Source organism: Cupressus sempervirens, chromosome 3 (genome assembly GCF_028749045.1).
Source record: "Cupressus sempervirens isolate cs-2001-9-10 chromosome 3, ASM2874904v1, whole genome shotgun sequence".
Taxonomy (NCBI): Eukaryota; Viridiplantae; Streptophyta; class Pinopsida; order Cupressales; family Cupressaceae; genus Cupressus; species Cupressus sempervirens.
In genome coordinates, this window is record NC_143120.1 from 872,213,075 (window position 1) to 872,227,229 (window position 14,155).

A 14,155-nucleotide genomic window follows, 5' to 3' on the forward strand; every position below is an offset into this window, starting at 1 on the left:
TAGATCCAATGAGTTTTAAGCATACATTTTATTCCCATGAGATCTATGGGTCTGTGTGAAACACTACTCATGAAACATGAGTTAGTGACTTTGACTCAAAAAATACACAGTTAAATCCTAATAGCAATATTATAATAGTTTGATGTTTTTTGTATCAAGAATTCTTTGGTCAAGTATTCTTGAACTCCTTGTAGGAATAATCTAGATTTAGTCATCCACGTGAATTAATTAAAACTATACATACCAATATGCAAAATTGTGCTTGTGTGCATGTGTGTGCGTGTGTGGGTGCGTGTGTGCATGGGTGTGTGCATGTGTGTGTGTGTGCACTTTCGTGCGCGCGCGCGTGTGTGTGTGTGTGTGTGTGTGTGCGTGTGTGTGTGCGTGTGTGTGTGTTGTATTAAAAAATTGAAAGTAAATCTATGGAAGTCCTAGAGAAATGAACTCTATGTGAACCGATAGGTGATGAATGTGATTTGACAACTATAGATTCAATTAGAGTGTCATAATTATCCCATGAGGAATTATCCACTTAATATGAAAAACAAAGGTCTTAAATCACCCATCTCTATTAATAGTCACTTGTCTTAGGAATGAGTCTATAGAGATAAGATTGTATATCTTGTTTAACATAATGGTATTTAATCCCCTTTTCCATAAAATCGTTATCTAAGGCTATGTTTGCACTACATGGTTGAAATTAAATACAAAATCATAATAATATCCCCCCAAAAAAGAACTTTATATTGGTTCATAATTGCAATATAAGCATTGAATAGTAACATCTCAATAAAAACATTGAATATTCCCAAAATTGGTAAACACTCATTTAGTAATATCTTTAAATGTAATATAAAATATAGAACTCAAATATAGAAATAAGTAATTAACCACATGTTATATTATTTTTTCCAAATATACATATATCAAAATTATAGTTTACCTACTTATAGGGTTAATTTAAAAATTCACAAGGATAAGAAATATGTGATGCCTAAGTAAGATGCTTCACACTTTAAACTTTAAGTTCCCCAAAACTTATTAGATGCTTTATAAGTCTCAATAATAAATTTATTATAATCTTTTATTGTTCTGACTTATAAGTTATTTTAAGTTCATAATAGTTTTTGATAAAAAAAATTGTAACTTAGGTTTTAGTTCATTGTTGGAGTATGCTTCTCTAGCATGTTGCTTCACTATTATGGTCTTGGGTATTGCTATTAGACTATAACTCAATGTCACTATCCGAGTTTAGGGCCCTTCCACTATCTTCATCATAAAAAACCTCTATGTTGAAAAAATGTATAGAAATTATTAGTTTATTACTAATGATCATTTTGGAAGATTGATCAGATATTAGACCTTGTATTTATTTCATACTATAAAAGTTCAGCAATATAATCAAACTAGCATGGTATAAATGATAGCAATATCTATTAAATTGTCACATGTATTAAAATAATATATGAAAAGAATGTTTCACAAAAAATATACATAATTTAATGTAGTGTTGAAACACTACAATGATCTAACATACATGAGCACAATATATGTATTTCACAATGAGTTATTATATATGAAAAACAATACATATCCCCATTAAAAATATATTAATTCTCATACAACTATTGCCACGTAATTATTTACAACATGCCATCAAAATATGTCAAGTACACAATAAAAATTGCATGTGTACATGCATATGCATCTATGTGTATGTGTGTACATGAATGTATGTGTATGTCTATGTGTGTATGTGCATGTGCGTGTATGTGTATGTGAATAGTTTTAAATATTATAACTAATTTCAATAACTTGATAATCAAACCGTGGACTTACTTTTCCTCACCCAAATTCTAAATAATCATTAATTAATACTAAAAGTCCCTTGTAATTATTTACAAACCCTCTTAACATAAATTCAATGTTATTTATAAGACTAAAGATAGATCTACTAAGCATCCACTACTTGGATGCAATCTAGCTTGACAAAAATTAGTGTTACATTAGACAAGGAACATGGCTAGCATAATGCACATTAGACAATTCCTAAAAATAATCATTTATTATAAAATAGACCCTTCCATTTGAAATGTGAGTAGAAGGAAATAACTAGTAGAAAATACAAAACAAAATAAATTTTGAATAGAAATATGATATATCTATTGAACAATATAAAAAAACTTTTAACAAAATAGAATAACTAAAGAGCAATATTTTATTTTAAAATTTAAAATATATAGGATCTCTTTTAAATTTAATTAACATAATACTTCATTAAAATAATAATAATAATAACAAAGCATGTTCACCGACACTAGAGCTATCTATTAGGGTGAAATATGGATAATAAGAAAGGTTCAACAATTTGATGTTTGTATTGAGATGGATTCCATAAACATAACATATAAAAAAAATATTTAACATGTATGACCCCTCTAGGGTGGACCATTGCAAATATCTTTCAAAGATTGCATGGAAATTATTATTAGGTTCCAAGATTTTCATATTTCTCTCAAATACTACAAGGGAGGCCAAGTGATATATTTTCTTACCAATATGGGTGTGATGTCTAATCATTGTTTAAGTTGGGGTTCTTAAGATTGCATGGACTACAAGAGATGATTTGTCTTCTAAAACATAATTTTGATTTGTGACCATATGTTTCATAACTATTGCTAATTTCCTTCCTCTTTGCATGTGTAAGGTACCAGGTAGTCACTATTAATGCATAAATAGTGGGTTTGTATGCATTTGTGGTTTTTTTGCCTAGTTTACTATTGCATAAATTCCTACTTTCTACAATGCAAGGTAATAGGAATACATTTAAACCCATTGTTTGAAAAATGGCTAAATGTTGAAATGGTTTTAATTCCTTAAATATGGAAATCCTTCATGGTGCAAATGTATTATTTACATAACCTTTTTGTTGAGGGTTGGGAGCTAGTGTGTATGGGTTTGTGATTTGGAGTTGGTTATTAGTGAGGATCTTTTTTTGGTGGTTTCTAATATGAAAAGTGATGGAACTATGGTTTACATGGATTAAAATTCAATTCTTCAGATTGCCAACGTATTCTCCCTCCCTAGTTAAAGATAAAAGGCTACTAAGACAACCGATAGGGGTTTTTTCAAGCCTCTCTCTACCAAATCCATGGGAAAATGTTTATGAGGTAATAATGCAATATATTACCTTTTATGAAATATTTGGAAACTTATTTAAATCTATCACATCATGGTTCTTAAGATCACTTTTATCATGATAGATGTATCTCTACTCCATTTTATCTAGATTCCTCCTTAAAATGTAGCTTTGTGCCTTATAATTTGATACCCTTAGCACCCATTTTACATGATGGTTTTATGTTTAGTTGTTATGGAGAGAGACAAAACCTTGCATATTGAAAATAAGGTTAAGGTTAAAGGTTGGTTGGGAATCAAAAATAAGATTAGGGTTCACTATGATGAAGAAGGAACCAACCATGATAGTATAGATTTTGACAAAGATGAATTTTACCACATTTACAAGAAGTAAAAGGCACCATTTCCTTCTATTTCCATTATCATGTCTTGTGAAAGAAGCATGTGGAATTTTTCAAATGACGAGGACACAAATTAGGTCCCATCTCATGATTTTTTACATGACTCAATGGACTAGGCTACTAGTAAAAGTAAAGAGAGGAGTTATATTAATAGGGGTATATTAAACACAAATGCTAAAACTTCTAGCACCATTTGTGCTAGTATTAAGTCCTTGTGTAAAAAGAATAATTTCTCTCCTTCTATTAAAGATACATCGTTTGATTCTATTACTACTGATAATGGGAAGGAAATTCATGTTCACATCATGCTCGAGATTGGGAAAGATACCCTATCAAGAAGGGTTCCTCTTGTAAGGAAGAGGCTTCTATTAATAGGCTTCTAAGAAATTTCTTTGCAAGTCAAGAGCAACTTTTTAAATGGGCAATTCTGGAATTAAAAGACATTAAAAATGGTTCTCCCTGTACCAAAAAACTTGATAATATTTTTTCAAGTAATCATACTTTTCTAAACAAAATTAGTGATCTCAGGTAGGGTCGTGAAGGAAAATTTTAGAAATTTGGAGGAGAAGTTCAATGGTGTGCATAATGCTTTGAAAAAAGTTATTGATGTAAGAAATTGTCTCTACACAATACCATTGAGGGGTTGTGGAAGCTCAAGGAGAAGTCTAAGGTAGATTATTGTCTTTCAAAAGGTAATTCTCCTACTTCTAATTGAGGAGTTTTCTTGCATAATGCTGACAACTTCTAGTTTAGAAAGATAAACAAAGTTGTGGACAAATATGTGGAGGAGATGATAGATTTTGTAGGTCCAGATGTCAGTCCAAGTCCAACACATTTGAGAAGTAAGAACAAGGGTGCTACTCTTTTTTATAGTGTTCTTAAGAAGGTTAAGAGATATTAATGTTGGTATAATTAGGAAATACCAGTCTTTGCTTAAGTGCTTATACGCTATTCAGGGCTTTGTTGTCTCCTATTTTTTACTTATAGTTGGTGTCTGATCCCTTTTAAGTTAATATTTGTTATATCTTCTAATACTATGAACTTTTCTTTTTTGTAGACTTTAAATTTTCAATCTTCTAAATTATTTTTCTGTAATAAAAAACAATCAGGAAAAAACAAAAATGTTAAATTATTAACAAATAAAAACTTTCTATTGTAAAATAAATGCTACTATATTTCAAAGGCAAATATATCACTACATTACACTTATTTCTACATCTAAATTATGTGAACTTTTAAACAATATTTTATTTTAATTACTCTTATCTTTTAGTTTTTATATTTATCTCTAATATATGTCTATTCTAATTTACCCACACTATATAGTATACGCCCTCGTAATGGTTTTACTAGTTGACTCGAGTCTTTTTAAGGCAGGAAAAGGTGTAAAAATAATCACTCCCATGTGCACAAACTTTGACAAGTCTTAAATAGCGTAAACTGGGAGCATGCTTTTAAGGCGTACGAAAATTAATGTAGCACACCATGTAATACATTAATTAAATAAAATAGTATAAGCCTTAACATGAGGGCACTTCCTTCTTGGGTTTCTAATAGAAACCAATTGACCTCATTATCTAAATGCCGTCAAACAAGTGGGGCAATCCAATAGTGCATTAACTTCCATGTTAAATGGCACAAAACACTAAACACATTTCTTTTGAATTTCTCCAATTGGAAAATAAAGTCCCATTACGTATCTTTTTTCTTTTCCTCTCTTCTCACCACCAAAACGTCTTTCACACTCTAATTTGTAAGGTTGCAGTTTCTTCAAGGAAGATCCTTCAACTAATGGGAAGTATTTGACTCTTACTTTATTCGATTAAAAGACTTGTAAACAATGGAGTTCAATCTATTTAATTACTTGTAATCTTCATGTAAATATACAATATAAATTTGGTTGAAATTATAGTTAAAGTGTAGTTATCAAGAATTGGAATTGGGAGTAGCATAGTAAGAAGTTTTAAGACTATAATAAATAATATAATAGATTAAATTGAAGTAATGTGGTGAAACTTGAACATGTAGTAAATTATTTGTAAATTCTATATATTTTTAAGATAAATAAATTATGTTATTTTACAATGAAGTAATATCAAATTTCTTTTATCATTTTATCATTGTTGAATTGATTGATTCGTAATTTGATTGTTTCTTAATTAATTGTACTTTTGGTTGTTTGTTTGTCTATGGTATTATTTTTCAAGTGTATTGTATTATAGTAGATAATTTTTGTCTAAAGTGTGTTTGCTCTTTAAGATAAATATATTTCTATATTACTGAATATACACTTAGATTTTAAGTATAATATTACACAAAAGAAGACACATGAAACTTATAACCTTAATAGAATGGGAGAAAAAGACTAAAGGAAAGGAAAAAGTGAGTCTAATGTGTATAACAAAAGATGTAAACCAAAATGTGTCCAAAGAAAAATATGGAATTATATAAGAGTGTGTAATTTTTAATGTTAAATAGTTTTTCCTCCTTAGTTGGGATTATGATAATAAGAAATATGTTTATTTTCAAAGGTGACATATTAAACAACATGGTTCTATTGTTCAAAAGAAGTTATTATGGGGAAAACTATCATGATTCAAAAAGTGGAGTAGAATATGAAATTTTCTCTAACTTCATCATTGACACTATAATGAAAGAATAGCAAAATTTTGTAGATGTGCTATTCATATTAGCATTTATTACATGTATGAAAAAAATTGTGCATTCTCTGTGGTTATTCTATAAAATATTAACAAAATGGATGGTTCAAAATATTTGAAGTTTCACATAGACTCAACAAAAGTAGGTTTCCTTAAAAAATATTATGCATATTATGATTAATAAATACAAGGAATAAAAAATAGAGAATGATAATAAATATAAACATCATTATTTTATAACTAGTCCATTTTTAATGAACCAAAATAAAGTGGGCAACTTACAAGATGATATTTACTTGAAAGCATCATAAAAGCTATTTGATAAGCTAGTATAATATTGAAATTGAATGTTTAGAGAGAAAGAATATATAATACAATTGAACATCGAGGAAAATATTCATTAATCTTTATATTAAAAATAATATGTTAAACAAGGAAGGAAAACAAAAAAAACCCCATGGTTCTAGATCTGTCTTTTCATACTATTCATCCAAATAGAATACCCCAAAACTCATGAAAGAACATATAAAAGGGATTGTGTGATATAGTTGGTTATAGAGGCCATAGATACAAATGAGAGGCTGCAAACTAATTAAAAGTAAGGAAAGTTATTGCTATAAACATGACACAATTTTTCTCTTCTTTTTTTTGAAAATATCTATAGTGCGTAATTCAAGGCAATTGTAGTAGTGATGATGGTAGCTAAGGATGATTATGATTTTTTTGATTTTTTTTAAATCATGATCTAGGATGGAAACCATTATGAGTGAGGTAATGAGGTGATCAATAGAATACTTAAAAGGAAGTAGTTGTGTTTTAGGAATGTTTCAATATGAAAATATTTAGTTTGATGCCAAAATGAAGTCTTACGACTATGCGTGTTAAAAATTTTATGTAAAGATTAAAATTTCCTTGCACATAAAGAGTTCATTTTTAATAATGGCTAAATGTGAGTGGTGTGTATTCTCACAAAAAGTCATCAATAATGTTGTGAAATCATTTTTTATTATTACTAGATATAAAACATGTAAGAAATGTAAAACTTCTCAATGGATTCACAATCATATTCTTATAGACCACATAATAGATCCATAAGTATTATATAAGTCCTCATTATTATTCAATATTAAATAATAATAAAACTTTTTTTTATTTACTTAACTCTACTCAAAGTAAGAAATCATATAGATAGTGAATTTATGATTGTATGCTCTTTTAGTTTTTCTAATGAAATGGGAAAATAAGGAGATAGATTGGGAAGAGTTTATTTCTTGGATTGAAAGAGGTGTGAAAATTTAAGACTTCTTTAAATAAGTGGTGTTCAACATTTTGTGCAAAATATGTTTAGGTTTTTTTTTATTAAAATCTTACATATAATATTCTTAAACAAAAGATATTGGATTATTAACAACATGATACTGAAAGTGTTGATTTATTTGTTTATATTTTTTAGTAAGTCATAGGATGATCAAAACATAATGTGAAAATGATGTAACTTTAAAAATAGATTTAGTTCTATAATTAAATTAAATTAGTTTCCTACTCTACTCTAGGATAGCTCTAAATGTTTGAGGAAAATGTGACAATTTTCTCATATTTTTCTATTCTCTTAACATGAAAAAAAATAAGTTGACTATCATATAATTTTTTTAACTAGGAGAGTGTGTTTTTCTTTTTGAATAAATTAAAAATAGAATTAAAAATAATAATTTTCTATTGTGTTATTCTAGAAAGCTATCCCCCTTTAATTTGGAATCTCTAGAACAAATTGGACTTAATTTTAGTTTTATTTTTTATCTTGGATGTGTTTGCACATGATTTTCCCTTTTATCCATCCAATTTTCCTCCAATTTTCAAATAACCCGCAAACCTTATGCCTTTACCTCAAAATTAATGTTCCCAAGCATAGCTTGACCTAGGGTGACCTATACTTAAAGGATCTTATTTTGAAGTATCTTGAAGTTTGATGCCAATTATTTTCATTTTCTCATCTACTAGCATCTACCTTCATAAAAAATAACCCTAAAATCACTATAAAAGAAATCCTTCTATTGCCATATTCACAACACAACACTCATTAATTACATATGACATATGAAAAAATAAACATACAAGTTAGCATGCATTGAAGGAATAAAAGACTAAGGAATTCATTCCATCTTTCCATGTATCAAGCATTGAAGAATTCCCTTTTGTCTAGATCTAGCTTCTTTCTTCATAGGAAAAAAGGATTATGGCCATCAAATGAGGAGATCTATATATCACTCATTCTTCTTCCTTCTTAATATCAATCATTCATGCATCCATAATATATGAATTAGATTGGTTTTTAACTTTTGTATGAGTGAAGACATCCTACATTCCTACATACACACACAAGCATACATCTTCATTCCACAATAGTGGGTTACACTAGTAGTTTACACTTTCTTTCCTAAATGGACATTGAACCATGATTTTTTTAAACTTCCACTTTTAGGTGCAAATTTATATTGAACAGTAGAAAACTTGAAGATGAAGTAAATCAGAGTCTTTTAACATTTACCATCTAGATTCTAAATATATATTTTTGAATTTTTTGATTCAATTTTTTTTTCTCCCACAAAAATTGGTATGTTGTGAAAAATCCAATTTTTAAAAAGTGACACCATTTTTGACACGCATAACCTTTTTTTCTATAAAAGATATCAATGTGATTCTTTCAAATTTAATTTCTTAACATACATACCAATCTCATGGATTTGGTTTCATTTCTTTATGCATAGTATTTGATATTTTATTGATGTTAAAAATTGACTTAATGCTAATTTTTACATACATTTTTTGTGACACATGTAATTTATTTTGTATTTATCCAATTCCCAAATTCATTTTTTTGATAGAAATACAACTCAAATACATAGAGTTTGGTTATTTTTGAGAATTTATATTCTCTCATTTATTATTTTTCCAAGAGCATCCAATATAGAGGTTGTTTTCTAATAATAAACCTCTTTTTTTATGACCAAAGAAATATACCTAAATAACTCAAAAATTGTTGAATCCATAGTCACTAGAGAGCTCTTTTCAATTAATTGTGTCATGCCAAATGACATATCTTTATTATTCCATTTGAACACTATAATTATTCTTGGAAGCCATGAAAATAATAGGATTCTTGTGGCCTCTCCAAAATATGCCTAATTAGGTACTTGCGATATAAACTTACTTTCTATCAAAAGTACTTTTCTACTTTTGATAGAAACTACTTTTTCCTAGTTTCGATTGAAAATAAGAAGCCAAATTGCCATGCAATAACATACTTTTTCTAGTTTCAATTGAAACAAACTACATCATTTAGTTTCAATTGAAAGTAATTAAAATTTTACTTTCTATAAAAAGTAATCCACTTTTGATCAAAACTACCAAGCTAGTTTCTACTAAAACTACCTGACTAAAAACTATGGTAGCACATTTTTTGAGAAATCTCTTCCTCCAAAAAAATGTAACCCACCATTGTGGGTTCACCCTAGATATAGCAGACTTATATCAACCCATGAAGGTTGGCAAGAAAGGTATACATACATTTATATTTTTTTTACATCATTTATTTACTTCATTTAAAGACTAATCCCATATAGAGGGGCTTCACAAAGGAAACCCTCTTCCCCACAAATAATTTCCCCTTATCATGTGTACAAGAAAAGATTAGCAAGATTCCTAACCCGAAAGAGAAAATTTGAAGATAGAGTTTTAGTCACAGTCTTGAAACCTCTATTTTTATCTCTCTAATGTATATGTTTCCCCAAGTCAACCTATACTAGTGTAGGTTCCCTAAAGTTGACTTGTTCCTAGCATTTTGAGATTTTCATAGTCAAAAGATACAACTCTTAGGTTTATGGATCTCAACGCATTTCCATTTGTGATATAATCTAATAAGTTTCTATAGATCTAAAGTTTCATCCCCTACTAACCCCCATGATGAGTAAATTTCCCTAAATTTTCCATTTCATATAACTTACTTTGATACACTAGATTAGAACTATTTTTGTCTATCATTATATGTTCACTTTATTGCATATCATTTCTTTACATATCTTCACAAAAATTGGGAGAAAAATGAAATCTTAATGTTGCACATCCCTAAATGGAATTAAATTTTGTATTATCACCCCTATATCTATGTGGGTTGTACTAATCTAATTTCACTCATTGAAGCAGTTATATTTGAGGGCCTACCTAGATTTTTGCCAATGTACATATAATTTTCTAATGTGACATTGATCACCATTTTATACATTAGAGCTACTGATTGAATCACACATCTAATAATATATATAACATTAGAATAAAGATTAGCTAATATAACAAAACCTAGAGGTGAAAGTAGGAGCTCTTGATTAAGGATTCCTATACAATGTATAAACTTTTATGTTGCACATGAAATTATCCAAATGTACATTGCAACACTGTGTGTAGGAAAAGATAAATTAATGAAACAAATCATGGACCTAATTATTTACAAAATAAAAGTAGACATATTAAAAAAGAATTGATTTATTAAATTGGATAGAAAGAAAGGGAAAGGAGATTGCAATGTTTTAATTGGAAGAATCAAGTATAGCACCCCTATAAAATGTAGCACTCCAAGTAAAAGTGTTAACATGACCAATGATGTTGGCACACCACATCATTCCTTACCATGTAGGCTTCAAGTTCAAGGAGACTAGACCACATAACCCCACACATTACTAAAGGAAAATATCACAAATCAAGAGAGGACATAATCTCAAAGGAGAATATGTAATGAACAAATCTAAATATATGTAACTAAGAAGATCGTATCAGCCTAAGCTTTCAATAATTGATCTTTGTGGTTCCTTCTCCATCAATTGAATTGAATTTATTTTATCCATGGACCATCCAGGCTATATTTACCCATTCATATTTGGGCTCCTATGAAGGGTATTCTTTTGACTATAGCTGATAAAAAACCATTGTTTTGGATGGTGCATATGTAGAAAGCGTCTTCTTCTTCTTTTCATACTAAACGAATTCATTCTATAGTACAGATAGCCGCACGTAATGACAAATCAAGGCCATGTTATTAAGAGCTTGTGGTAAAGACAGGTTTCATTCTAATGCTTGGAAATAATATTCTAAAGCCTTAGTATGTTCCCCATTACTTGTGTGGATAAGACCTATATTATTACACAAATTCTTTCCATGAATGGTTATTCCATTATTCTCTTGACCTCTATAGGTAACTAAGATCTAATAAATAATTACTTGTACTTTTATAATATAGATATTTAGGAAGGTATAAGTTATGAAAAATATATCAATGACACACCTAGGACTATAAGAAGTAACACACCACTATGTTTGTGAGTATATATCTATCTTGAAATAAGGATCCAAAGTGTCCAAGAATATACGATGAAGATTCAATGAAAGAACAATGTAACAATAATAATGCCACCTCAAATAATTGGAGAGGTTAATAGAGACAATGCAAGTCATTAAATGTTGCAATAACCTTCAAGGGGGTGTTATATAATGTTCGTATATTCACATGAAGATCATCTTGTCGATAAAGTGTTATATGTTGTGGGAAAATCACCAAGAAGAAATAATGCTAATTGTAAAATGTTGCAATAACCTTCAAGACAATTTTTAAAATATTGTTATATTACCATAAAAATTGCTATATATATTATAATTCATCATATATATATCACAATAAAATTAAATAATATTTTATGCTTGATTAATTACAATTAAAAAATGAATGATATAATCAAATAAAACCATTACCTATAAATGAATGTCTACAATGAATGATATAATCAAATAAAACCTTTCCCTATATATGAATGTCTACTAACAACTAATTTTTATAAAGCCTTATAATTATCACCTCTCCAACATTAATAATAAAAATAAAAAGAACTGAAAAAATATCAAATTCAAGACAATGTCAATCAAACGCACTTAATTAAATTTCCAAATTCTGAGATGATGAGCTTTTAAGTGAAGGTGACGAAGGAATACAATATTAAAATAGGAAATTTGGACCTTCTCCACATAACAACCGGAGAAATTGATAAAGGCTAAATAAATACGTGATTATATTAAAATGCATTGACCCTCCGTCTCTCTTACATTTAAATCATTTTATATGCTACTTGGAAGTAGAGCTAATAATGTCAACCCTTATTGTTTTAAACATATAGTTGCCCATAAACTTGGTCAATTCTCATTTGATTGCAAACAAATCACTAATTTTAAATTAAATTGGTTGATCAACTATCACACGAAAAAACGTTTATTTAAGTTAAAATAATTCAATATTTTTGAAGGTCAAAGCTTGTAAACTATTTAAATATACGGAGTATGTGAATGTGAGGAATTTAATAGAAGTATTAAAGTTGACATCAGGTAATGTCATCTAACATGGAAGATTGAAAAACGTGGTATCATTAAATAGTAATTGGTGCATTGAATCTTCTTTCCTCAGATTAACGTTTTTTCTTTTAATTATATATTTTTAAGGTCGCAAGTGAGAAAATTGTATAGAGGAAAGAGGGAGGTATGCACAATTTAATGTCGTTTAATAATTTTAATTAACAGTCTAAACTCTACATTCATGATGTACATATGCAGTCACCATGATGAGATAAAAGAACATAATATTATAATTATAGACTTATCACTTGAATATTTGTTGTCTTAGTTTTTCCCTTCGTAAAGAACTCTTATAAGTACAGCAAACCCATTTCAATTTAAAACTTTGATTTAGGTAAGGTAAGATTTATGGATTTGTATAGGAATTATGTACTAAAGAGATTCTTTTAGAAGAGAATTAGCCCCAAGAGGGTTACCTTCACAAAGTCAAAGGCTCACTTTCATGGAGTTAAAAAGAAGTCTTAACAAATAGATAGAATTTTAAATCTTTACAACTTGGGTTAGAAGGAGTTCTAAGTTTGGATAGAATTGAAGAAAAATAAAAGATTAATATAAAAGTAGATTGATTGAGTAAGATCTCACAATTTATCATTGTGTTGTAGGCTTTCGTCTTTGCTAAATTATATTTTAGACATATAAAACAATTGTATTAATAATATGCAAAGTAAATGTATATATATTTTAAAATAATTGTATTGTTTTAAAAATCTTACAAATTGGTTGGGTAGGATACAATTTTTCTAATCCAACTCTCTTGACTTGATGGCTTGTCTCATTACTATTATTCCATCCATAATGCATGCCTATTCATAAATTTTGTATGATTGCTACAATACTAATCTAAGGCTCAAGTTAATGATACTGAATATTTTTTCAAGTTTGATTTGTTGAGATTAAAACTTTTTTGTGTCTTTGAGAATGCTTTAAGTCTATTTAGTTTTTATTGTTCTACTTGTTGTTGACAATTTGCATAAAATATAGTTAATGTTGAAATGGAAGAAAAATAATGCTTTATATAATATAATTATGCTAACATGTGAAATATTGTGTTGATGCCAAATAACAATCTAAATGAATATATTTTCCTCAATATCAATTCAAACCCAAAATTTTAAAATGAAAAAGTTTGGGAGCTTAAGCAAGAGTAGGAGTGGTGGTAGGACCTTTAAGATAGGGGAAGGAAACAAAGATGAAGATGTAGATGGTGATAAAGATGTTGGGGGTGGATATTCCTAGGATTTCGATGTAGTGTAGTTGGGTACATTGGTAAAGCTTGGCTTTGGCCATGTTCTTCTTGAATTCTTTGTGCATGTAGTGTGGTTGTTTCTCCAACCATGGTTCACCTTAGTGTTACTATTGGGGGCCTTTGTAGGCATTCATTGTCCTTGCCAATGTGTCAAGACTTATTTACCTTACAATTCATTTTTATAAGGTGTTGGTGGAGTATGCTTCTCTTTATACCCTTGTATCAGTTGTTGTTGTCTTAATAGGAATGACTTTTCATTGACC